Source organism: Nicotiana tabacum, chromosome 23 (genome assembly GCF_000715075.1).
Source record: "Nicotiana tabacum cultivar K326 chromosome 23, ASM71507v2, whole genome shotgun sequence".
NCBI lineage: Eukaryota > Viridiplantae > Streptophyta > Magnoliopsida > Solanales > Solanaceae > Nicotiana > Nicotiana tabacum.
This window is the reverse complement of record NC_134102.1, coordinates 85,310,690-85,335,283: the sequence shown is the minus strand read 5'-3', so window position 1 is coordinate 85,335,283 and position 24,594 is coordinate 85,310,690.

The window sequence follows — 24,594 nt, the reverse complement described above, 5'->3', positions numbered from 1 at the left end:
TAACAAGTAAGAGGTCGAACAAGTACTAACAAAGTCAAATAAAGCATGTAAGAGTACTAACAATTTGATTAAAGGCATGGAAAGAGTCTAAATAACCTAAAGCGGTCAAATACCACATATAGTCCGTGTACACACTCGTTACCTCGTGTACACGTATTCCACATAACACAAATATCACAATCAACCCAAATCCTAAGGGGCAGTTTTCCCCACAAAAAGTTAGGCAAGATACTTGCCTCAACTAGGCCAAATCAATTCTCGAATATAGCTTTTCCCAAAACATTCGCCTCTACACGGCTCAAATCTAACCAAAAATGACTTAATAACATCAAACAATGCAAGAGAAATCAATTACAATAGATAAAGTTATGATCTTTCCATATTTTCCAAAAAGTCAACAAAAGTCAACCCCGGGTTTCGACAACCCATAACCCCACGAGTTCATATATGTGTTTTGTTTTCAAATACGAGTCCAAATCGACTCTCAAAACTCAAATATTCATTTTTCAAAATTTTGACAATAACCCCCAATTTTCCTCTTCGATTCTCATAAAGTTGATGTTAAATCAAAGATATAATTATGAAATATACTTGGAAATTGATTAGAATCATTTACCCAATGTTTGTAGATGAACATCCCCTCTCCAAATCGCCTTCTACCAAGTCTAGGGTTCTAAGATATGCAAAATGAGACATAAATCCCGGCTTTTCTAACTTTTGTTCAGTTGCAGATATCGCAACTGCGACACTGGGTTATGTAATGACCTCACCGGTCGTTTGGAAATTTATGCTCTTTTCTACTATTAGAAGTCTTTAATAGCTTCATACGATGTATTATGACTTGTGAGAATTGTCGGTTTTGGTTTTCAGGAATTTCGGAGTTAGTTTGGAAGAATGAAATCCAAGGTTTAAAGCTTAAGTTGAAATAGTTTATCGAATGTTGACTTATGTGTAAACGACCCCGGAATAGAGTTCTGATGATTTCAATAGTTCTGTATGGTGATTTTAGACTTAGGAGCGTGTCCGAAAAATTATTTAGAAGTCCATAGTTAAATTAGGCTTGAAATGACTAAAATAGAAATTTAAGTTTGGAAGTTTGACCGAGGAGTTAACTTTTTGATATCAGGGTCAGAATCTAATTCTGGAAATTGGAATAGGTCTGTTATATCATTTATGACTTGTGTGCAAAATTTGAGGTCAATCGGACTTGATTTGATAGGTTTCGGCATCGAATGTAGAAGAAGGAATCCATGTTGTCCGTCACCCAACTTCGGAAGCTTATATATTGCAATCTATAAGGAATTTGGAGATGATCCAAAACTAAAAGTTGTTTCTCTTTGTATCTAGTTTTCAGAAAAGCAAACTATTTGGAATTTGGAGTTGTGTAAGAAAGGTAATGGTGGATACACTACAGGCTATCTAGGAAGAGTTTGGAAATCGCGAAGAAGAAATTTGTGTTGCATAGGGCTGACATTGGAAGCTTATATCTCGAAATATATATGGAATTGGGAGATGATCAAAACATAAAAGTTGTAGACCTTGATGTCTAGCTTTCAAAACATTAAACCATTTGTCATTTGGATTTTTGTACGAAAGGTTATGACTATTATACTAGAGTCTATCTGAGAAGAGTTTAGAAATGGTTGTTGAAGAATTTGTTCATTGCGAATGTGAGGGGAGGGTCGCGAACGTGAAGAACAAACCTCTGGGCAGAAGAATAAAGTCAAAATATGAGACTTCGTCTCATTCTTCCATTTTTGGACGAAGAAAGCTCGGGTGAGGTGATGTTTTGAGAGTTTTTCCAGGAAACTATTGGGGTAAGAATTCCTAACTCGATTTTGGTTAAAATACATGAATCTATTGTTGTTTTTATCATGAAATTAGTGAATTGGGTTGAAAATGGTAGAAATTTTCTATACCTTAAATTGAGGATTTGGAGATCGATTTATTGTCGGAATTTGGTAAAATTGGTATGGTTGGACTCGTGGTTGAATGAGCGTTCATATTTTGTAACTTTTGTCTGGTTTTGAGACGTGGGCCCCATAGGACAATTTTTGAGTGAAATTTCGGATTTTGTTGGAAAATTAGTATTTTCATATGGAATTAATTCGTATAATTTATGTTGACTGAATCGAATTAATTGTGACTAGATTCGAAGCGTTCGGAGGCCGATTCGTAAGGCGATGGCATATTGGAATAAAAAATTACACGGTTTGAGGTAAGTAATATTTCTAAACTTGGTTCTAAGGGTATGAATCCCTGAATTTTGTGTTATATCAATTGAACGGAGGTGACACAGACGCTAGGTGATGGGCGTGTGGGCATGCATAGTAGAAATTGTGATTTAATTGATTCCGTGGAGTTGCATAATTAAATAAATGTCATTATCCACATATCCTCCATGTGTTAGAAAAATTTAGCTGACACTCATATTGAAAATCATGTTCAAGCTACGTGCCGATATGTTTGGGACCCACATGGGTCGTGTTGCTGTGAAATTATTTATTTCAATTGTAATTGTGTACTTAGTCACATCCATCATTTACATATCATATCTCAAAAACTTCTGTCATTCATTGATATATCTTATCATCATGTCGGGTTGATTTTTATGTCATTGAGAGCCCGGGAGACTAGAGATTTTGAGTGATATTTATGGGATCGGGCTGCACGCCACAACATATTTTATTTATTTATGCCTGGATCTGGCTTATTATAGCGCTTGGGCTGAAGTAGCCCCTCCGGAGTCTGCACTCCCCACAGTGAGCGTAATTTATTTATATTAGAGATGGACTTCCCTAGGCATGGAGTTGCCTAATTTATATATATTAGGGATGGAGTTCTCTAGGCAAGGAGTTGCCTGATTAATTTACTTTTGGGATGGACTTCCTAGGCATGGAGTTGCCTTATTTTACTTATACTTGGGATGGAGTTCCCTGGGCTAGACTGGCCTTGTACAGTAATGAGTGACTGATTGTCAGTTGATACATATATATCTGGGATGGAGTTTCCTGGGCTGGATTGGACATATACAGTACTGAGTGATTGAGTATTCTGAGAGTGTGAGTACACGAGGTTTCCATTGTGGTACATCACATACAACATATATTTTGGCATGTAGATATAGAGATGTCATACTCCTCATATCATGCAGAATTTATCTATTTTACCTGCACTGAGTTTAATTATTGAACTGGAAAGCATGCCTATATTTCTGTACTATTATTTATGTACTAGACTGTACTTGTTGAGCTCGTCACTACTTTCAGGCCAAAGGTTAGTCCTGTTACTTATTGAGTTGGTTGTACTCATACTACACTCTGCACCTCGTGTGCAGATCTAGGTACTTCCGGATACGGCGGTTGCCAGATTTGAGGATTTATCTGTTGGAGACTATTAAGGTAGCTGCTTGACGTCCGCAGACCTTGACTCTCTTTTATTTCAGTTATTGTATTATTCTATATTTTCAGACGGTGTTCTTATCAGTCAGAATTTGTTACTATTTAGATGCTCATGTACTCAGTGACACCGGGTTTTGAGGATATTTTATATCAACATTTGTGAGATTTTTATATTGAATGTAAATATTATGTTTTCAAACATTAAGAGAAATTGTGGTTTATTGAGATTGTCAGCTTGCCTGGTATCAGAGCTCCAGGTTCATAGGTTCTACAAGTCATGAGCAAGTGTCTTGTAGAGTCTTGCGGATCGGTATGATGACGTCCATACTTATCTTCGAGAGGCTACATGAGATTTAGGATAATTTTCCATCTTTCTTTCCTTATCATGCAGAATTGATTCAGCTTGAAACATAACTCTTTGAATTCCTTCCACATATTCATGTGCACATGTGATCGCTTATTATCAGCTGTGCATTTCCGGCTTGTGATTCCATGAACGAGGTTCGAGATGTGTATTCTGTATTTTGGTAATGGGCTAGTCTGGAGGACTTGAAGCCAGGTTTCGACCGCAGCTTAGGCTCGGCAACTTCAGTTGTGTGAACTTGTACATTTGGACTTATGCGTCCGGTAGTGTCCCTATGAGTGGAATTTGTGGCTCTATGGACGGTGCAATGACTAAATGATGATTATGATGCGACTGTAGAATGTGTTCAGATGGTTTGAACGTGAAGAGAAGAGTTTCTCAAGATGTAAAAAGGGCCATTGGGTGTTTGGTGTCTATCTCAATTTGTGTGTTAAATGATCTTTCATGTTGTTTAATTGTGGAACAAATTGTTTTGTTAATAAGTTTTGACTCAGAAAGATGAAGTGATTGCGTAGTAATTGTGGTTGTGAAAGGGTATAACAAGATGCTAATTTGAGGCTAAGCAAGTGGTTTATCTCCTGCGGAGTAATCTATGTAGGTGTGTTCCATATAATGTTGAGGGGAGAGTTTCTTTTCTACTAGCGGGGTGTATGTGTTGAGATTTGAATTTGAATCTGGTTGAGAAAATTGACTTGATTGTCAAGAGAATGAATGCGAGATTAGCAGATAATTGAGGTATTTTATGGTTGGTGTTGCATGGGCTTGAGAAGAATTTTTGTTGAATTGACTGCGGTATTATGACAGTAATACGGTATGGGTATTGTTAATGTTTTGTTCTATGGCTTTGAGCTAAGTGAGGGAGTCTGCTATCGATGATTTGATTGCGTGATTATGTGTTGTACTGATTTTTGTTTGAGGCATGCTTGTAAATTAGATATGACTTGCAAAGGTTGAGATCGCGGATGACTCGAGTAAAGAACATTCCTAGATTCGGGTTATATTGCACGTTATGAGTATATATATTTATATATAAAAAAAATCATGGGATGAGTGAGTTGTTATTTGTGAAGGATGTAGTGTGCATGGAGTATGAATTTGATCAGTGGTGTTAAGGTAGAGATTACCTCTTGAGTGTTGTTGTGCTAATGTGGCACGTGTTTTTTGGCCCGTTTGGGCGGTGCAATTTAGATTTGAGCAAAGTGGGTGACTCTCGAGAAGATTCTAATTTGTTCGAGATTTATATATAGCGATTGAGAATTTTTTCGGACTTGTGTAGGGATAGAATCTAAGATTTGCATTTGATGGAACTGGGACTTGCGGTAATTCTGTATGACTATGGATTCTACATTCCAGTATAAAAAAGGTAAAAAGAACAATTTTAAATTCACATAAGATATTTTCAGAGTGGGTGTTTCGGTTGTGGTATTTATGGGGATTAAATATGATGTGGTGATACTTTTACAGATGTTTTGGTGGTAATATTCTTGGGTTTGGTGACATGCGTGGCTTGGTCGAGTTAGATGAATTCAGTTCTGATAGCTTGGTAATGTGCAAATAAATTTCAAAGTGTTCTTGATAGTTTCTACCATGGTTTGAGCTAGATATTTTCTACCGGTGTGGGGGATATGTTGTGTATTATGATTTCCTCCTGGAAGGAAGCAAGAGAAAGGTTTCTAACTAACCGGGTATGTAATTTGCTGGCGACTAAGAGTTTATAATGAGATTTTCGTGCTTTGCATATGATGGCATGATAGATATTATGTGTTGTGCTGGATTAAGATTTACATGTACAAGGTGGCAGTTCAGTCTTGAAGGGAAGGTCACGAATTTTGGACAGCATGGTCGGTTTCAGATATTTAGATGAATGTTATAACTACTCGGTAATTCCTGAGAAGGGTGCGCATTTCAGAAGGCACATTGTGTTTTGACTTACGGATGTTCATTGGTATTGCGGTACTCACCTGGTTGATAGACTGCTGATATTCAAATTATTACTATGTGGCACGGAAGAATTATAGAAGTATTCCTAGTGGGATGATCGGGCATGAAGGATGTAATAGTCATTCGAGTGCTGGAGTTGTGATCAGTTACGGTGGTTCATGTATTCTATGAATTTGTGGGACTGGGAGTTCTCAAAAGCAAATTGTTTCGGGGTTGCAGACTGTGAAGATGTGGCCAAGGTTAACTAGATCATAGTACGTGTTATGGTTAAGTCTTTGGGGACTTTTTATAGGGCTATTTATCCATGCTCGGATTGCGTTTAGGCTATAATAAGCCTAGATTGACTGTTAAGCTTTAAGCTATGATGTTTCTCATATCTGTAACATTGTGTGAGCTATTTGAGTCGTGTTTGAGGCTACATAGGGGTTAAAATCTCTGAACGAACTTGATAAATGCCTCAGTGAAGAAACATTTCCGATTTGAGCTATAATAGCACATATTGCACATGCCTACACTTTAGCATGTCACTTATACCAGTCCAGGAGCATGAGAATCTTATTTCATTCATCACATACGTGTATACTTGTTTAACTGCTCTTGTATGATATGTTCGGACTGGAGGCCTGTGATGATGCCAGGCGGATTATGTTATTGGCACATGAGTTGTCCGTGCGGATCTATATATTGATATTATTGGCACGTGAGTTGTCCGTGCGGATCTATATATTGATATTATTGGCACGTGAGTTGTCCGTGCGAGTTCTATTGTTAGCACATGAGTTGTCCGTGCAGCGTGTGGAATTTGTGTTTCCTTGATCATTAATCTGATTAATTGTTTCTTTCCCCTTCATGCTATGATATTGCCTGATCAGGGCAATTTGAGAAAATTATGCACATATACACACAGATATTCTTCTCATGAAATTTGATGAGTTGGTTTTAAATAATGTTCTGTGTCATTTTTTTTTAAAAAGGGGCAGGATTACACCAGAATAGCTAGAATAGTTGTGTTTGGTGATATAGGGTCTTTGGACCTAGAATGGATACTATCAGGTTTGATTACAGCGTATTGGAAGAATAATTTAGAATTTGGCTTAAACAATTGGCTATGATACTTGTTGAATGAGGTAAAGCTCTGTGACCTATTGATCTGGTGAGTGGTTGTGAGTTCCTGTATGTTGCTTTCATTATCGGTAGTGTACGAAGGTTTTGGAACGAGTTTATGTGGAATATGGGGTTTAATACTAGTACTTGGATGGTTTGGAGTAGTTATTGTGATCGGGAATAGTACTGCGAGCATGCGAGTTGTGTAGTATGTTATGTGATTATATCTGGGGTTATGGTTATGGCTTGATACAACTTGTTCAAACTAGAAAAATATGTAGATATGAAATTCGTGTCTTGTAAGAAATTCTGGATGTTGAAAATTGGGTTCTAAGTTTTACGGACTAAGATTAAAGCAATAATCTTCAATTATGTTGTGTTGTCAGGCCTATATGGAATAGGGTGTCGTGGGATCACCCCCGAATATAAGCTTGGTAAGGTGGAATAAAGATTTGAAGGTTTAGGAATAGCTCTTGGCACGTTCGAGCACGAATGTATTTTTAAGTGGGGGAGAATGTAATGACCCGACCAGTCGTTTGGGCATTTACGCTCCTTTCTACTATTTGAAGTCTTGAATAGCTTCATACGATGTATTATGACTCATGTGAATTGTCGGTTTTGGTTTTCAGGAATATCGGAGTTAGTTTGGAAGAATGAAGTCCAAGGTTTAAAGCTTAAGTTGAAATAGTTGACCGGATATTGACTTATGTGTAAACGACCCCGGAATAGAGTTTTGATGATTCCAATAGCTCTGTATGGTGATTTTGGACTTCGGAGCGTGTCCAGAAAATTATTTGGAAGTCCATAGTTAAATTAGGCTTGAAATGGCTAAAATAGAAATTTAAGTTTGGAAGTTTGACCCGGGAATTGACTTTTTGATATTGGGGTCGGAATACGATTTTCGAAATTGGAATAGGTCCGTTATGTCATTTATAACTTGTGTGCAAAATTGGAGGTCAATCGGAGCTGATTTGATAGGTTTCGGCATCGAATGTAGAAGAAGGAATTCTAGCTGCCCTTCACCCGACTTCGGAAGCATATATATTGCAATCTATAAGGAGTTTGGAGACTAGTTTTTAGAAAAGTAAACTGTTTGGAATTTGGAGTTGTATACAAAAAGATATAGTGGATACACTATAGGCTATCTAGGAAGAGTTTGGAAATCGCGAAGAAGAAATTTGTGCTGCACAGGGTTGACTTTGGAAGCTTATATCTCGAAAACATAAGGAATTGGGAGATGAGCAAAACATGAAAGTTGTAGCCCTTGATGTCTAGTTTTCAAAAGGGTAAACTATTTGTCATTTGGAGTTTTGTACAAAAGGTTATGACCATTATACTAGAGTCTATCTGAGAAGAGTTTGGAAATGGCCGTTGAAGAATTTGTTCATCGCAAAGGCGAAGAACAAACCCCTGGGCAGCAGAATTAAGTCAAAAAATGAGACTTCATCTCATTCTTCCATTTTTGGATGAATAAAGCTCGAGTGAGGTGAATTCTTGAGAGTTCTTCAAGGAAAACATGTGGGTAAGAATTCCTAACTCGATTTTCGTTAAAATACATGAATCTATTGTTGTTTTATCATGAAAATAGTGAATTAGGTTGGAAATGGTAGAAATTTTCTATACCTTAAATTGAGGATTTGGAGGTCGATTCGTTGTCGGAATTTGGTAAAATTGGTATGATTGTACGCGTGGTTGAATGGGCGTTCGTATTTAGTAACTTTTGTCGGGTTCTGAGACGTAGGCCCCATGAGCGATTTTTGAGTGCAATTTCAAATTTGTTGGAAAATTATTATTTTCATATAGAATTAATTTGTATAATTTATGTTGACTGAATCGAATTAATTGTGACTATATTCGAGGCGTTCGGATGTCGATTCACTAGGGAAGGGCATATTGGAATAAAGAATTACACAGTTTGAGGTAAGTAAAATTTCTAAACTTGGTTCTGAGGGTATGAATCCCTGAATTTTGTGTTATATCAATTGAACGGAGGTGACACACATGCTAGGTGACGGGTGTGTGGGCGTGTACCGTAGAAATTGTGATTTAATTGATTCCGTGGAGTTGCATAATTAAATAAATGTCATTATCCACATATCCTCCATGTGTTAGAAAAATTGAGCTTAGACTCATATTGAAAATCATGTTCAGCCTACGTGCTGATATTTTTGGGACCCACATGGGTAGTGTTGCTGTGAAATTATTTGTTTAAATTGTAATTGTGTACTCAATCACATCCATCATTTTTTTCATATTATATCTCAGTCTATGTTGTCATTCATTTATATATCATGTCATCATGTCAGATTGATTTTCATGTCATTGAGAGCCCGAGAGATGGAGATTTTGAGTGATATCTATGGGATTGGGCTGCACGCCGCAACATATTTTATTTAATTATTTATGCCTAGAATTGGCTTGTTGTCATGACCCAATTCGATTATAGGCCATGATGGCGCCAAACACCATTGTTAGTCAAGCCTACATTAATCAATCTAGTGGTTTCCCTTTTTAAATAAGTTGCTAGGTGAATAACATTCCTCATTGTTAAAAGATTTAGGAATTTACAGATGTAAAATAATTAAACGAAAGCAACTGAGTGCAAATAGAAGTCATAAAAATAAATCCAAAATCATAAGTGGGTGGGCTTCCAGTAGAATATACAAAAGATCTCTATTCCACTGTCTGAAATAGAATAGACAGAAAATAAATCAAAAGAGAGACTCTGGCTGCTGCTGAACGGTTGGGAAGGGCAGCTCACTATGTGGTCTCGGACCAGAAGCCAAGCGTGCGCGCCAGACTGATAACCAGATGCACCTGCCTCAGGTCCTGCACATCAAGTGCAAAAGTGTAGCGTGAGTACATTAACAACATGTGTCCAACGAGTATCCAGTCTAACCTCGAAGAAGTAATGACAAGGGGTCGACTTTGACACTTACTATGGGCTAAAAATACTATGCCAAAATTTACAAATAAGCATGGATTTCGTGAATAATACTGGAAACTCAACAACATGAAATAATAAATAATTCTTTCACAAGTATTAAGTCTCGAATTTATTTTCATCATTTAACAATTTATATCTCAAGCCAATGAAGCAATATCAATTATAAATGATTCCAAATATGTATCATGCGCAAATTATACCGAGGTCGTACGGACCGAACCAACATAAATATGAAAACTGTGCACTACCGAGGGTCGAACATCTCGAACCATAGATGCATCTATCTGCTACCGAGGCGTTCGGCCCGCTCCATAAAGAAAAATACTTTAAAGAAACACAAATTCTTAATAATAGTCAAGTGTTCCATTCACAACTTCAAGTAAGTAAAATTTAACCTTTTAAAAATTCCTTTATAAGTTTCTAATCTAACTTAAGCAATTAAATTAACAATTAAGGGTAAAAACATCTCAAGTATAGCATGATATGGGTCCTAGACTACCCGGACAATGGCATAATTAGTTGCCACATACGGACTCTCTTCACCTCGTGCGTACGTAGCCCCCACAAATAGAAACACATGTTAATAGATTCACCTATGAGGATAATTCCCTCTTACAAGGTTAGAAAAGAGACTTACCTCGTGTCAAAGCCTACTTTCCGGTCCAAGATTGTGCTCAAACCCTCAATTTGGCGCCAAACGACTCGCAACTAGTCAAATGTTATTTTAAATAATTAATACACGCTTAAAAGTTCATATACCAACTATCAAAGTTGATTTCCCAAGCCTATTTGCAAGATTCCTAAAATTCACCTCCGGGCCCACGTGCCCGAATTTCGGAAATATTTGAAGAAAGTTGTTACCCATAACCTCATAAACTAAAATATATGATTTTTACTAGATTCCATAACGAATTTCATGATTAAATCTCATTTTTATCAAAATAACCTAGGTTTTCACCTAAACCCATATTATTTAACTAATTTACATGTTATAATCTACCCATAAACTATGTATTTAACTCACATCGTATAGAAATTACTTACCTTAAAGTGCTATGTGAAATCCCCTCTCTAAGAGCTCCAAAAATCGCCCAACAATGGTAATAAATGAGCCAAAATGACTAAGTCCCATTTTAAAAGATGATTCTGCACAGGGGTCCTTATACGCGATCGCGATGGCTAAACTGAAGAGCCCAGGAAAAGGCTCTACGCGAACGTGAAAGGACCTATGCGAATGCGATGCACTAGGCCACCTTCCTCTTACGAACGCAGGGCCCAACATGCGAACGCATAAGGCAACTGGGTTGGCCTGGCCCAGGCCCAGGCCCAGGCTTCTACGCGAATGCGGCCTGCTCAATGCGAACACGAAGGCCAAAGGGCCCAGGTCTCCGCGAACGCGTCCCTGCGTATGCGAATGCGAAGGGGAAAAAACTCTGGTCCTCAAATCCTTCACCACAAATGCGAGAATCTGTCCGCGTTCGTGAAGAAGGAAACCATAACAGAAAATCTGGTGTTTTTAACTTAACCCCAGGCGGTCCGAAATACACCCGATCCCCTCGGGACCCCGTCCAACTACACCAACAAGTCTATAAACATTATACAAACTTGTTCGAACTCTCAAAACACGTAAAACAACAACAAAATCAAGAATCACGCCCCAAAATCGAATTGAATCAAAATATGAATTCCAAGTTTCCAAACTGCCCCGAGCGCGCCGAATCATACTTCGACTACTCGGAATGACACCAAATTTTGCGTGCAAGTCTTAAATGACATTACAGAACTAATCCCGGTCTTGAAATCCCATTTGGACCTAAATATTACAAATACCTACTCCAAACCAAATTTAAAGAACTTCAAAACCTTCCAAGAACAAACTTTCACTATTAAGCGATGAAATGCTCCCGGGTCATCCAAAACCCGATTCGAATATACGCCCAAGTCCGAAATCATCATTTGAACCTATTGGAACCGTCAAACCTCGATTTTGATGTAGCTTACTCAAAACGTTGAGCGGAGTCAAACCTCGATCCTTAGCTAACCTTAAGGAACCAAGTGTTTCGATTTCTACCCGAACCCTTCCAAATCCTGAACCAACCATCCCCGCAAGTCATAAAATAGTAAAATCATGTCCGGGAAGTCTTACTTAGGGGAACAGGGTTCTAGAAAGCAAAATGATCGGTCAGGTCGTTACATTCTCCACCTCTTAAACAAACGTTTGTCCTCGAACGGGTTCTGAATCATACTTGGAGTGCTGAATAAGTGTGGATATTTGCTCCGCATGTCCTCCTCGGACTCCCAAGTCGCCTCCTCGACTGGTTGGCCCCTCCACTGGACTTTTACCGTAGAAATCATCATTAACCTAAACTAGCGAACCTACCTATCCACAATGACAACTGGCTCCTCATCATAACCCAGGCTCTCATCTAACTGAATCATGCTAAAGTTTAACACATGTGACAACTCGGCATGATACCTCCGGAGCATAGACACATGGAAAACCGGATGAACACCCGATAGACTGGGAGGCAAAGAAATCTCATAAGCAATCTCCCCAACTCGTCTCAACACCTCAAATGGGCCTATAAACCTTGGGCTCAACTTTTCCTTCTTCCCGAATCTCATAATCCCCTTCATCGGCGAGATTTTCAAGAGAAACTTCTCGCCCACCATAAATGATAAATCATGCGCGCATTCTGATCCGCATAACTCTTCTGTATGGACTGTGCTGTGCGAAGTCGCTCCTAAATCAACTTTACCTTTTCCAAGGCATCCTTTACCAAATCAGTACCATATAACTTAGCCTCGTCGGGCTCGAACCAGCCGATGGGAGAACGATATCTCTAAGCATATAAAGCCTCAAATGGAGCCATCTCGATGCTGAACTGATAACTGTTGTTGTAAGCAAACTCGGCCAAAGGCAAGAACAGATCCCACTATCCCCCAAAGTCAATCACACATGCCCTGAGCATGTCCTCCAAAATTTGAACTGTCCGCTTCGACTGCCCATCAGTCTGTGGATGAAATACTGTGTTGAGCTCTACATGGGTCCCCAACTCACTCTGTACTGCTCTCCAGAAATACGAAGTAAACTGAGGACCTCTATCTGATATGATAGAAACATGTACACCATGCAGCCGAACTATCTCCTGGATATAAATCTGGGCCAACCTCTCTGAAGTATACGTAGTCACAACTAGGATGAAATGCACTAACTTGGTCAATCTGTCAACAATGACCGAAACTACATCGAACTTCCGCAAGGTCCGCGGCAACCCAACTACGAAATCCATAGTAATGCGCTCCCACTTCCACTCAGGTATAGTCAACTGCTGAAGTAGGCCACCTGGCCTCTGGTGCTCATAGTTAACCTGCTGTCAATTTAGGCATTTAGCTACATACTCGACTATGTCTTTCTTAATCCGCCACCACCAATAATGCTGCCTCAGGTCGCGGTACATCTTTGTAGCACCTGGATGAATGGAATATCGAGAACTGTGCGCCTCCTCTAGAATCCTCTCCCTCAAGCCATCAACATTTGGAACAAATAGAAGACCCTGGAGTCACAGAACACATCCTTGCCGATAGAAACCTCCTTGGCACTACCCTGCAGTACCGTCTCTCTAAGAACCGTCAAGTGCGGATCATCGAATTGTCGAGCCTTGATCTGCTCCAATAGTGAAGACTGGGCAACGACGTATGCAAGAACTCGACTGGGCTCTGAAATATCCAACCTCACAAGTCTATTAGCCAAAGACTGGATGTCCAAGGCTAGTGGTCTCTCCTCCGCTGAAATGAATGCCAAGCTACCCATACTCTCTGCCTTCCTGCTCAAGGCATCCGCGACCATATTCGCCTTGCCCGGATGATAAAGAATGGTGATGTCATAGTCCTTCAGTAACTCAAGCTACCTACGCTGCCTCAAATTGAGATCCCTTTGCTTGAACAAATGCTGCTAGCTGTGATGATCAGTGTAAACCTCACAGGACACCCCATAAAGATAATGCCTCCAAATCTTAAGACCATGAACAATCGCGGCCAACTCCAAATCGTGCACAAGATAATTCTTCTCATGGGGCTTCAGATGACGTGAAGCATATGCAATAACTCACCCCTCCTGCATCAATACACAACACAAGCCAATGCGTGAAGCGTCACAATACACAGTATACATCCCCGAATCGGAAGTCAACACTAGGACTGGTGCTGTAGTAAAAGCTGTCTTGAGCTTCTAGAATCTCGTCTCACAATCATCAGACCAACGAAACTGAGCACCCTTCTGGGTCAATCTAGTCAAATGTGCTGCAATAGATGAGAAGCCCTCCATGAACCGGCAATAATAACGTGCTAACCCCAAGAAGCTCCTGATCTCAGTCGTTGAAGTAGGACGAGTCCAACTCTGAACTGCCTCAATCTTCTTGGGATCCACCTTAATACCCTCGCCTGATACAACATGCCCCAAGAATGCCACAGAATCTAACCAAAACTCAAACTTAGAGAACTTATCATATAGCTTCTGTTCCCACAAGGTCTGAAGCACAACTCTCAAGTGCTGCTCGTGCTCCTCCATGCTACGTGAGTAAATCAAAATGTCATTAGTGAAGACAATGACAAACGAATCACGATCTCAAGTCGATCTTAGAGAACACCCTAGCACCCTGCAACTAGTAAAAAAAATCATCAATACACGGCAACATGTACTTGTTCTTAATGGTGACTTTGTTCAACTGACGGTAGTCAATGCACATCCACATAGTCCCATCCTTTTTCTTCTTCACAAACAACACTGGTGCACCCCAAGGCGACATACTCGGCCTGACAAACCCCTTTGCTAGCAACTACTCATGCTGCTCCTTTAACTCCTTCAACTTTTTGCGAGCCATACGGTACAGTGGGATAGATATAGGCTAGGTACCTGGAGCCAAGTCCATATAATGATCTGGTGGCATGCCTGGAAGATCAGAAGGAAACACATCAGAGAACTCCCAGACTACTGGTACTGAATCAATCACCGGAGACTTTGTAGTAGTATCCCAAACATAGGCTAGATAAGCCAAACAACCCTTCTTGACCATGTGTCGAGCCTTCATAAAAGATATAACCTGACTAGATGTACTAACAGACGAACCCTTCCACTCCAATCTAGGAAATGCTAGCATCGCTAAGGTAGCAGTCTTGGCATGGCAATCAAGGATGGCGTGATATGGGGATAGCCAGTCCATGCCCAAGATGACCTCAAATTCGGTCATATCAAGCAACAGAAGATCCTCTCTAGTCTCGTATCCACAGAATGTGGCCACACAAGACCGATAGATCTGATCCACAATAATAGAATTTCCCACAAGAGTGGACACATAAACAGGAGTACCCAAGAACTCATGAGGAATAACCACAAAATGAGCAAACAGAGATGACACATATGAATAGGTAGATCCTAGATCAAACAATACTGAAGCATCCCTACCGTAGACAGAAATATTACATGTGATCACGACATCTGAGGCCACTGTATCTGGTGTGGCCGAAAAAGCATAGAACCTAGCTGGAGCGCTGACTGGTTGGCCTCCGCCTATCTGAACAGTAGCTGGCTGACCTCCCCCTGCCTGGCCTCCACCTCTAAGACGGCCCCTACCCGCCCGCCCTCCGCCTCTGGGCGGCTGAACGCCTGGTACTGAAATCATGGGTTGATGATCATGCTGTACTGCCTTGCCCTAAAGCCTGGGTCAGAACCTCCGCACATGACCGAGATCCCCGCACTCGAAACAACCTCTCGGTGCAGTGATCTGCTATCCTGAAGTCTGACTCTGATGGCCTGAATACCCACTGGAAGAACCCTGAATGGCTGGTAGGCAGTATGAACTCTCTGGCATGGCACTGAAATAGGTGTTGGAAGAACCCTGAATAGCTGGTGGGCGGTGCAAAGCCAGAGGGAACTTTTTCTCGCACTGGAGCACCCCGAGGAGGCGGCGGTGCTGGATATGTGGGCCTGCTGGGCTGACCCCTCATGAACTGACCTCTGCCCCCAGCCGAGGCACCTCTAAACTCCCCAAAATAATATACCATCTTGTCCCGCTGCATCTGCTCTCTATCCCTCTAACGGTAACCCTCATCCTCCGAGTAATCTCTACTACTAGCTGATAGGAAGTCCCCATCTCAACCTCTCGGGTAATAGTAGCCTGAATACGTGAGTGCGACCCCGTAACAAACTCCACACTTGCTCTGCCTCAATAGGAAGTATCATAAGTTCATGGCGAGAGAACTTAGAGAATCTCGCCTCATAATCGATCACTAACAGCTGACCCTGCTAGAGCTACTCAAATTGGAACCGCAACTCTTCCCTCTGAGAGGGTGGGATATACCTGTCCACGAATAGATGTGTAAACTGGTCCCAAGTCATGGGAGGTGAACCTACTGGTCTACCAAGAAGATAAGACCGCCACCACCTACGGGTCCTGCCCTCCAGCTGGAAAGTAGTGAAATCTACTCCATGGGACTCCAATATCCTCATATTGTGTAGTCTGTCCCTGCACCGATCAATGAAGTCCTAGGGATCCTCATGTCGGTCATCTCCGAAGACAGGAAGGTGAAGCCTGGTCCATCTATCCAGTAGCTAGTGCGGCTCGCCGGCTGCAGCTGGTCTGGGCACAAGTACAACTGCTACAATTGGATGGGCTCTGCCCATGGGTAGTGTGCCCAGGGTCTGATATACTGCAGCTGCATGCCCAGGAGCCTGAGCAGTAGGGGTCTATGCTCCCCTCCCACCTGAGATGTGGTTGGGTCTGCTGGAAATAAACCATCATGAGTCATAGAATCCATGAACCACAGCATATGGCTCATGACCTCCAGAAAGCCCGGTGCTGATATGAAATCAACCTGGGCTGGCTCTGCTGCGGGCACCTCGCCCTGAACCTCATCAATGAAATCCTCCATTGGATCGACTGGTGGTGCAACTAGGGAAACTCTGGGGCATCCTTATCCCCTACCTCGGCTGGGTGCCCTCCCCCGGCCTTTGCCTCGGCCTCTAGCAATAGGGGGAGTAGCGTCTCCAGGGTCAGGAATGCCTGCCGTGCGCGTTCTCACCATATGTGAGAGAATAAGAGGCTGAAACTTAGTACACCATCAACTGCACGATAGAAGATGAATAAAGAGTGGTTTACTAACACCCTATAGCATCTCGACAATAAGTACAGACGTCTCCGCACCGATCCGTAAGATTCTATTAGGCATGCCCATAACTTGTGAGACCTACGTGAACCTAGTGCTCTTATACCATGTTGGCACGACCCAATTCCATTATAGGCTGTGATGGCGCCCAACACCATTGTTAGTCAAGCCAACACTGATCAATATAGTGGTTTCCCATTTTAAATAAGTTGCTAGGTGAATAAGATTCCTCATTGTTAAAAGATTTAGGAATTTACAAATATAAAATAATTAAACTAAAGCAAATGAGTGCAAATCGAAGTCATAAAAATATATCCAAAATCATAAGTCTGCTAGCGTGTGCCAAGATCTGGTATCACAAGTGGGTGGGCTTCTAGTAGAATATATAAAAGATCTCTACTCCATTATCTGAAATAGAATAAATAGAAAATTAATCAAAAGAGAGACTCCGACTGCTGCTGAACGGCTCGGAAGGGCAGCTCACCGTGTGGTCTCGGACCAAAAGTCATGTGTGCACGCCGGACTGATAACTAGATGCACCTGCCTCAGATCCTGCACAAAAAGTACAGAAGTGTAGCATGAGTACATAAATAACATGTACCCAGCAAGTATCCAGTTTAACCTCGAAGAAGTAGTGACGAGGGGTTGACTTTGACACTTACTATGGGCTAAAAATACTATGCCAAAATTTACAAATAAGCATGGATTTCATGAATAATACTGGAAACTCAACAACAGGAAATAATAAATAATTCTTTCACAAGTACTAAGTCTCGAATTTATTTTCATCATTTAACAATTTATATCTCAAGCCAATGAAGCAATATCAATTATAAATGATTCCAAATATGTATCATGCGCAAATTATACCGAGGTCGTACGACCCGAACCAACATAAATATTAAAACTGTGCACTACCGAGGGTCGAACGTCTCGAACCATAGATGCATCTATCTGCTACCGTGGCGTTCGGCCCGCTCCACAAAGAAAAATACTTTAAAGAAAGACAAATTCTCAATAATAGTCAAGTGTTCCATTCACAACTTCAAGTAAGTGAAATTTAACCTTTAAAAATTCCTTTATAAGTTTCCAATCTAACTTAAGCAATTAAATTAACATTTAAGGGTAAAAACATCTCAAGTATATCATGATATGGGTCGTAGACTACCCGGACAATGGCATAATTAGTAGCCACGTACGGACTCTCTTCACCTCGTGCGTACGTAGCCCCCACAAATAGAAACACATGTTAATAAATTCACCTATGGGAATAATTCCCTCTTACAAGGTTAGAAAAGAGACTTATCTCGTGTCAAAGCCTACTTTCCGGTCCAAGATTATGCTCAAACCCTCAATTTGGCGCCAAACGACTCGCAACTAGTCAAATATTATTTAAAATAATTAATACACGCTTAGAAGTTCATATCCCAACTATCAAAGTGATTTTCCAAGCTTATTTGCAAAATTCCTAAAATTCACCCCCGTGACCACGTGCCCGGATTTCGGAAATATTTGAAGAAAGTTGTTACCCATAACCCCATGAACTCAAATATATGATTTTTACTAGATTCCATAACGAATTTCATGATTAAATCTCATTTTTATCCAAAAAACCTAGGTTTTCACCTAAACCCATAATTTTACATGTTATAATCTACCCATAAACTATGTATTTAACACACATCGTATAGAAATTACTTACCTCAAAGTGCTAGGTGAAATCCCCTCCCTAAGAGCCCCCAAAATTGCCCAACAATGGAAATAAATGAGCCAAAATGACTAAGTCCCGTTTTAAAAGATGATTCTGCCCAGTGGTCCTTATACGCGATCGCGGCCAAGCTCTCGCGATCGTGATGGCTAAACTGAAGAGCCCAGGAAAAGGCTCTACGCGAATGCGAGAGGACCTATGCGAATGCTATGCATTGGGCCGCCTACCCCTCGCGAACGCGGGGCCCAACTCGCGAACGCGTATGGCAACTGGGTTGCCCAGGCCCAGGCTTCTACGCGAACGCGGCCTACTCAATGCGAACACGAAGGCCAAAGGGTCCAGGCCTCCGCGAACGCGTCCCTGCGTATGCGAACACGAAGGGCAAAAACCGCCAGTCCTCAAATCCTTCACCGCGAATGCGAGAATATGTCCGCGTTCGCGAAGAAGGAAACCAGAATAGAAAATATGTTGTTTTCAACTTAACTCTGGGCGGTCCGAAACACACCCGATCCCCTCGGGACCCCGTCCAACTACACCAACAAGTCGATAAACGTAATACGGACTTGCTCAAACTCTCGAAACGCGTAAAAAACAACAAAATCAAGAATCACACCCCAAAAACGAATTGAATCAAAATATGAATTCCAAGTTTCCAAATTTCTCCAAGCGCGCCGAATCATCCTTAGACTACTCGGAATGACACCACATTTTGTGTGCAATTCTTAAATAACATTACAGAACTAATCCCGGTCTTAGAATCCCATTTGGACCTTGATATCACAAAAACCTACTCCAAACCAAATTTAAAGAACTTCAAAACCTTCCAAGAATAAACTTTCACTATTAAGCGCCGAAATGCTCCCGGGTCATCCAAAATCCGATCCGAACATATGCCCAAGTCCAAAATCATCATACGAACCTATTGTAACCGTCAAACCTCGATTCTAAAATCGTTTACTCAAAATATTGACCGAAGTCAAACTTAGTCTTTTTAGCCAACCTTAAGGAACCACGTGTTCCAATTTCGACCCGGACCCTTTCAGATCTCGAACCAACCATCCCAGCAAGTCATAAAGCAGTAAAAAAACATACGGGAAGTCTTACTTAGAGGAATGGGGTTCTAGAAAGTAAAACGGTCGGTCAGGTCGTTACACTTATTATAGCGCTTGGGCTGAAGGAGCCCCTCCGTAGTCTGCACCCCCCACAGTGAGCGTAATTTATTTATATTAGGGATGAAGTTCCCTAGGCATGGAGTTGCCTTATTTATACATATTAGGGATGGGGTTCCCTAGGCATGGAGTTGCCTGATTTATTTACATTTGGGATGGAGTTCCCTAGGCTTGGAGTTGCTTTATTTTACTTATACTTGGGATGGAGTTTCCCATATACAGTACTGAGTGATTGAGTATTCTGAGAGTGTGAGTACACGAAGTTTCCATTGTGGTACATCACATACAACATATATTTTGGCATGTAGATATAGAGATGTCATATTTCTCATATCATGCAAAATTTATCTATTTTACCTGTACTGAGTTTAACTGTTGAACTGAAAATCATGCCTACATTTCTGTACTATTATTTCTGTACGAGACTGTACCTGTTGAGCTCGTCCCTACTTTCAGCCCAAAGGTTAATCTTGTTACTTATTGAGTTGGTTGTACTCATACTACACTCTGCACCTCGTGTGCAGATCCGGGTACTTCCGGATACGGCGGTTGCCAGATTTGAGGTTTTATTTGTTGGAGACTATCACGGTAGCTGCTTGGTGTCCGCATACCTTGACTCTCTTTTCTTTCAATTATTGTACTGTTCTATATTTTTAGACAGTGTTCTTATCAGTCAGACTTTGTTACTATTTAGATGCTCATGTACTCAGTGACACCGGGTTTTGAGGATATTTTATATCAACATTTGTGAGATTTTTATATTGAATGTAAATATTATGTTTTCAAACATTAAGAGAAATTGTGGTTTATTGAGATAGTCAGCTTTCCTAGTATTGAGATAGGCGCCATCACGACATGTATATTTTGGCTCGTGACAGGTTTGCAATTGCGAACCCTCGCAATTGTGAATAATTTCTTGCAAATGAGGCTACTGACAGCCTAAGGGGAACTTTGCAAATGCGACACTGGGTTCGCAATGTCCCCTTGACTGATATATCGTAATTGTGAAGCTACCCAGGATGACACATTTTTTGCAATTGTGAGTGAGGCATCGCAATTACGATACATGTCCATCACCTGCTCACTTCCCAATTGCGAAATCAGAGCACCAACATACTAGTAAATCTTATTGCAGTCCAAACCTTTTTAAAACATGTCTGAAACTCATTCGAGTCCTTGGGATCCAAACCAAACATCCACACAAGACGAAAAATATCATACAAACTCGCTCGTGTGATCAAACATAAAAATAACATCTAACTACGGATCAAACATCAATACGCATGAATTTCAAAGAAAAGTTCAAGAACTTCTAGAATTGCAGCCAAGCGTCTGGATACTATCAAATCAACTCCAAATAATACAAAATTTTGTAGGCAAGTTCTAAATAGCATAACGAACCTATTCTAAGTCCCAAAATAAAATTCCAACCTCGATAGCCAAAAGTCAACCTACGGTCAAACTTCTAAACCTCAAATTGTAATTTTTTGGCAAAATAACACAAATCAACCTACGGACCTCCGAATCCGATTCCCGGCATATGCTCAAGTCTAAAATCATAAAGCGAACCTATCATAGCCATCAAAACACTGTTCCGGGGTCGTTTTCATAAAAGTCTAAGTTTGTCAACTTAATCAACTTAGGCTTCTAAGCTGAAAATCAAAAAGTCCAAATCAACCCAAAACCTTCCAGGAACGAAACTAATCAACCCTGTAAGTCATAAAACCAAAATTATACATGTGTGAAGCAAAAAAAGGGAAACGAGGAGCAAATACACAAAATGACCAGTTGGGTCGCTATATCCATACACGTAAAAAGTAAGGAAATAAACGCAAAATCCCGAAATTAAATGTTTAATACCCCTGCCAGACCTCCTTCATTACGATCGTGGTACCTAGCCGTGCGATCGCGCTTCACAAACTGTCCAACATCATTTTCTTCATCGCGATCGCAATGTACACATTTTTTCTTTCTCTACACATACACTCTTCGGTATAATAGCCATAACTTTTTGTATCAAACTCAAAGGGCTATAACTTTTATTTTTGGATCATCCCCAAATTCCTAAGAGATAGCAAGATATAAGCTCCCAAAGTCTAATCCCTGAAAACAAAGATTTCCTTCTATGCGATCGCGGCCCTTCCTTTCACGATCGCGATTCACAAACCCCGAAATGCACTTTTCTCTTCGCGAACGCGGCCCCAAACTCCACGATCTCGATTCACAACTTTGTGATCAGTTATCAGCAGCTCAAAAAGGTTTAGAAGTGGTCCGAAATCACCCCAAAACTCACCCGTGGTCTGAGGGGCTCCGTCTAATCAATCTAACAGGTTCATATATCCTATGCAAACTTGTCCAAAGACTTGAAACACCACAAATATCATAAAAACCAAGAATTGATGATCAAAATCATTCTCTTAAGTTTCAAATATGCAAACTTAGCCGAACGCATCTAGATCACACTTAGACATTTCGGATCACAACCTAACATTGCACGCAAGTTCTAGTCAACCAAATGAACCTATCCAAAGTCTCAGTCAAACCTATGAACTCTTCAATCCTCCAAATCACCAACTTTCAATAAATAAAGCCAAAACTTTTTAGGAACATCCAAATTCAAATTCAAATATACGCCCAAGTCCAAAATCACCGTACGAATCTATTGACACTATCAAATCCCGATTCCAAGGTCTCTTACTTAAAAGTCAAACCTTAGTAAACTCTTTCAACTTAAAGCTTCCAAATTGAGAATCATTTTTTCAAAACGACCCCGAGCCTCTCGAACATCAAAACCAACACCCGCAAATCATAATGCATCATATAAAGTTACTCAAAGTCTCAAACCACCGAGAGAAAATCTTAAAGCTCAAAACAATTGGTCGGATTGTTACATAAGCCCCCGCAAGGGATATCATAACATGAACTACACAAGTACATAATTCATGAGGATAGTTACTGAGCTTTAGGAGTAGTAAAATACAGTAATGGGTCATTTGGTATGATTTATTAGGAAAATAATACATGTATTAGCTTTGACACTATTAATCCCTTGTATAACTAATTACCAGTTATACATCCTATTCAGTACTATTCTTATACATAGCAAAATATGGCATTAGCAATACTATGGTTTTTAATACATATATAAATATGTATAAAGATAGAATTGCCCTTTTAAAACCTTTAATCCACCAAACCAAACAGTCAATAAGAAATAATCTCAGTATACTAATCCCAGCATAACAAATCTCATTATTACTAATCCCAATATTGTTAATATACCTTCTTCAATAGTATCTTATACACACTACTAAACAACCTCTAAGGGAGTTGTCAATGCAGTTGGCAATGCAAAAGAATCAAAATGAAAAAACTTCACGATCGAACTAAAAGTGGGACTTACCAATTAATGTAAGAGACTATGCTTAGCTCGTAACGTCTGGGGCGACGTCTGAATTTGTAAAATATAAAGGTAGTAGAGTAAGTATAAAACTGAGTAAGTCTCACAGACCTCCTCTTATTTCAAATAGAAGGAGGTGAGAGCACAGAAGTTATTTAGGTACCGATGCATGACGGTCTATGATTTCTGATGGTCCAATAAGCCTCGAGTTGAGCTTCTCTTTCTTACCCAACCTTATCAAGCCTTTCAATGGAGATACTTTGATGACTTCTCGATCTATTGGCTCCTTTAGTTCTAATAAGAGTTTTATTGACTTAGAGCCATTAAGCCTTTTATTGAAAGTTTTTTAGTTCAAAAAGATTCATATACCCCAGATTGGACTATTGATGTGTTTCCACTTCCATTTCAGCATCACAATGTTACGTGCAAGGCCACTAATCCCAACCTTTGATGTTCGACTTTAACTTATTGGCAGTTCAGATACCTAGTAGAGACGAACTCAAGCATGTCTATGTAATATCTTTCTACTAATGGATATTTTTGAATTCTTGATATATATATTTTTGTAGAATCGAAATGTATCGATGTTAAAAATATAATTAAATAAATAAATATATTCTAACATCATGTTACTTGCAAATTGCATCACTCAATATTTACTAATTTACATGAAACTAAAATAGATGAAGAGATGAAACAGACCTTATGGGATCAGTTTCGACGCAAATAAAAATTGTTATAGATTGTATTAAAAGCATTGCTTTGATTTATAGGGTTTTTATCCCGAAGATCTCTTGGGTTTCTCATTACGAATAATTATATTTTTGTAGCTCTCTTCTTTGATGGCCATGCCTCAAGATTTTTGTTCTCTCATGATTGGCTTTTAATTTTGCTATTTTACTTTCTTTGTATTCTCTTCATATATCCCAAATAGTATTCTTTATCTGTTACTAATTTCCTTCCTTCATTCCTTCACCTCTATAGAAATTTATAGAGCTAAATAAAAGCCCTAATTTCCTCCTTTCACTTCTATCAAATTAAGTATTCCATTGAATACAAAGAGGTACCAGAAGTTTTAATGACTAACTTTCATTTTAGTATGAGCATCCATGACAGGAGCAGAGGCAGGACCAAAATTTTATGTTTTTGGGTTCGGATTTAAATATTTGTTAAGCTGAGCGTGTTTAACATAAATTAAATTTTGATGATGAACAAACATGTTGAAAGATTCCATTGCTTCCATTTGCTATGCTACTAACTGGTGTCAAGAAAAAATATGCAGGTGAAAAAAGAACCAGGTCTTTAGCAAGATGAAGAAGAATGCTGAAGACGTTTATTAGAAATGGCAAAAGTATTTGAAAGTCGAATTCCAGAAAGAAGACAACGTATGCACTAC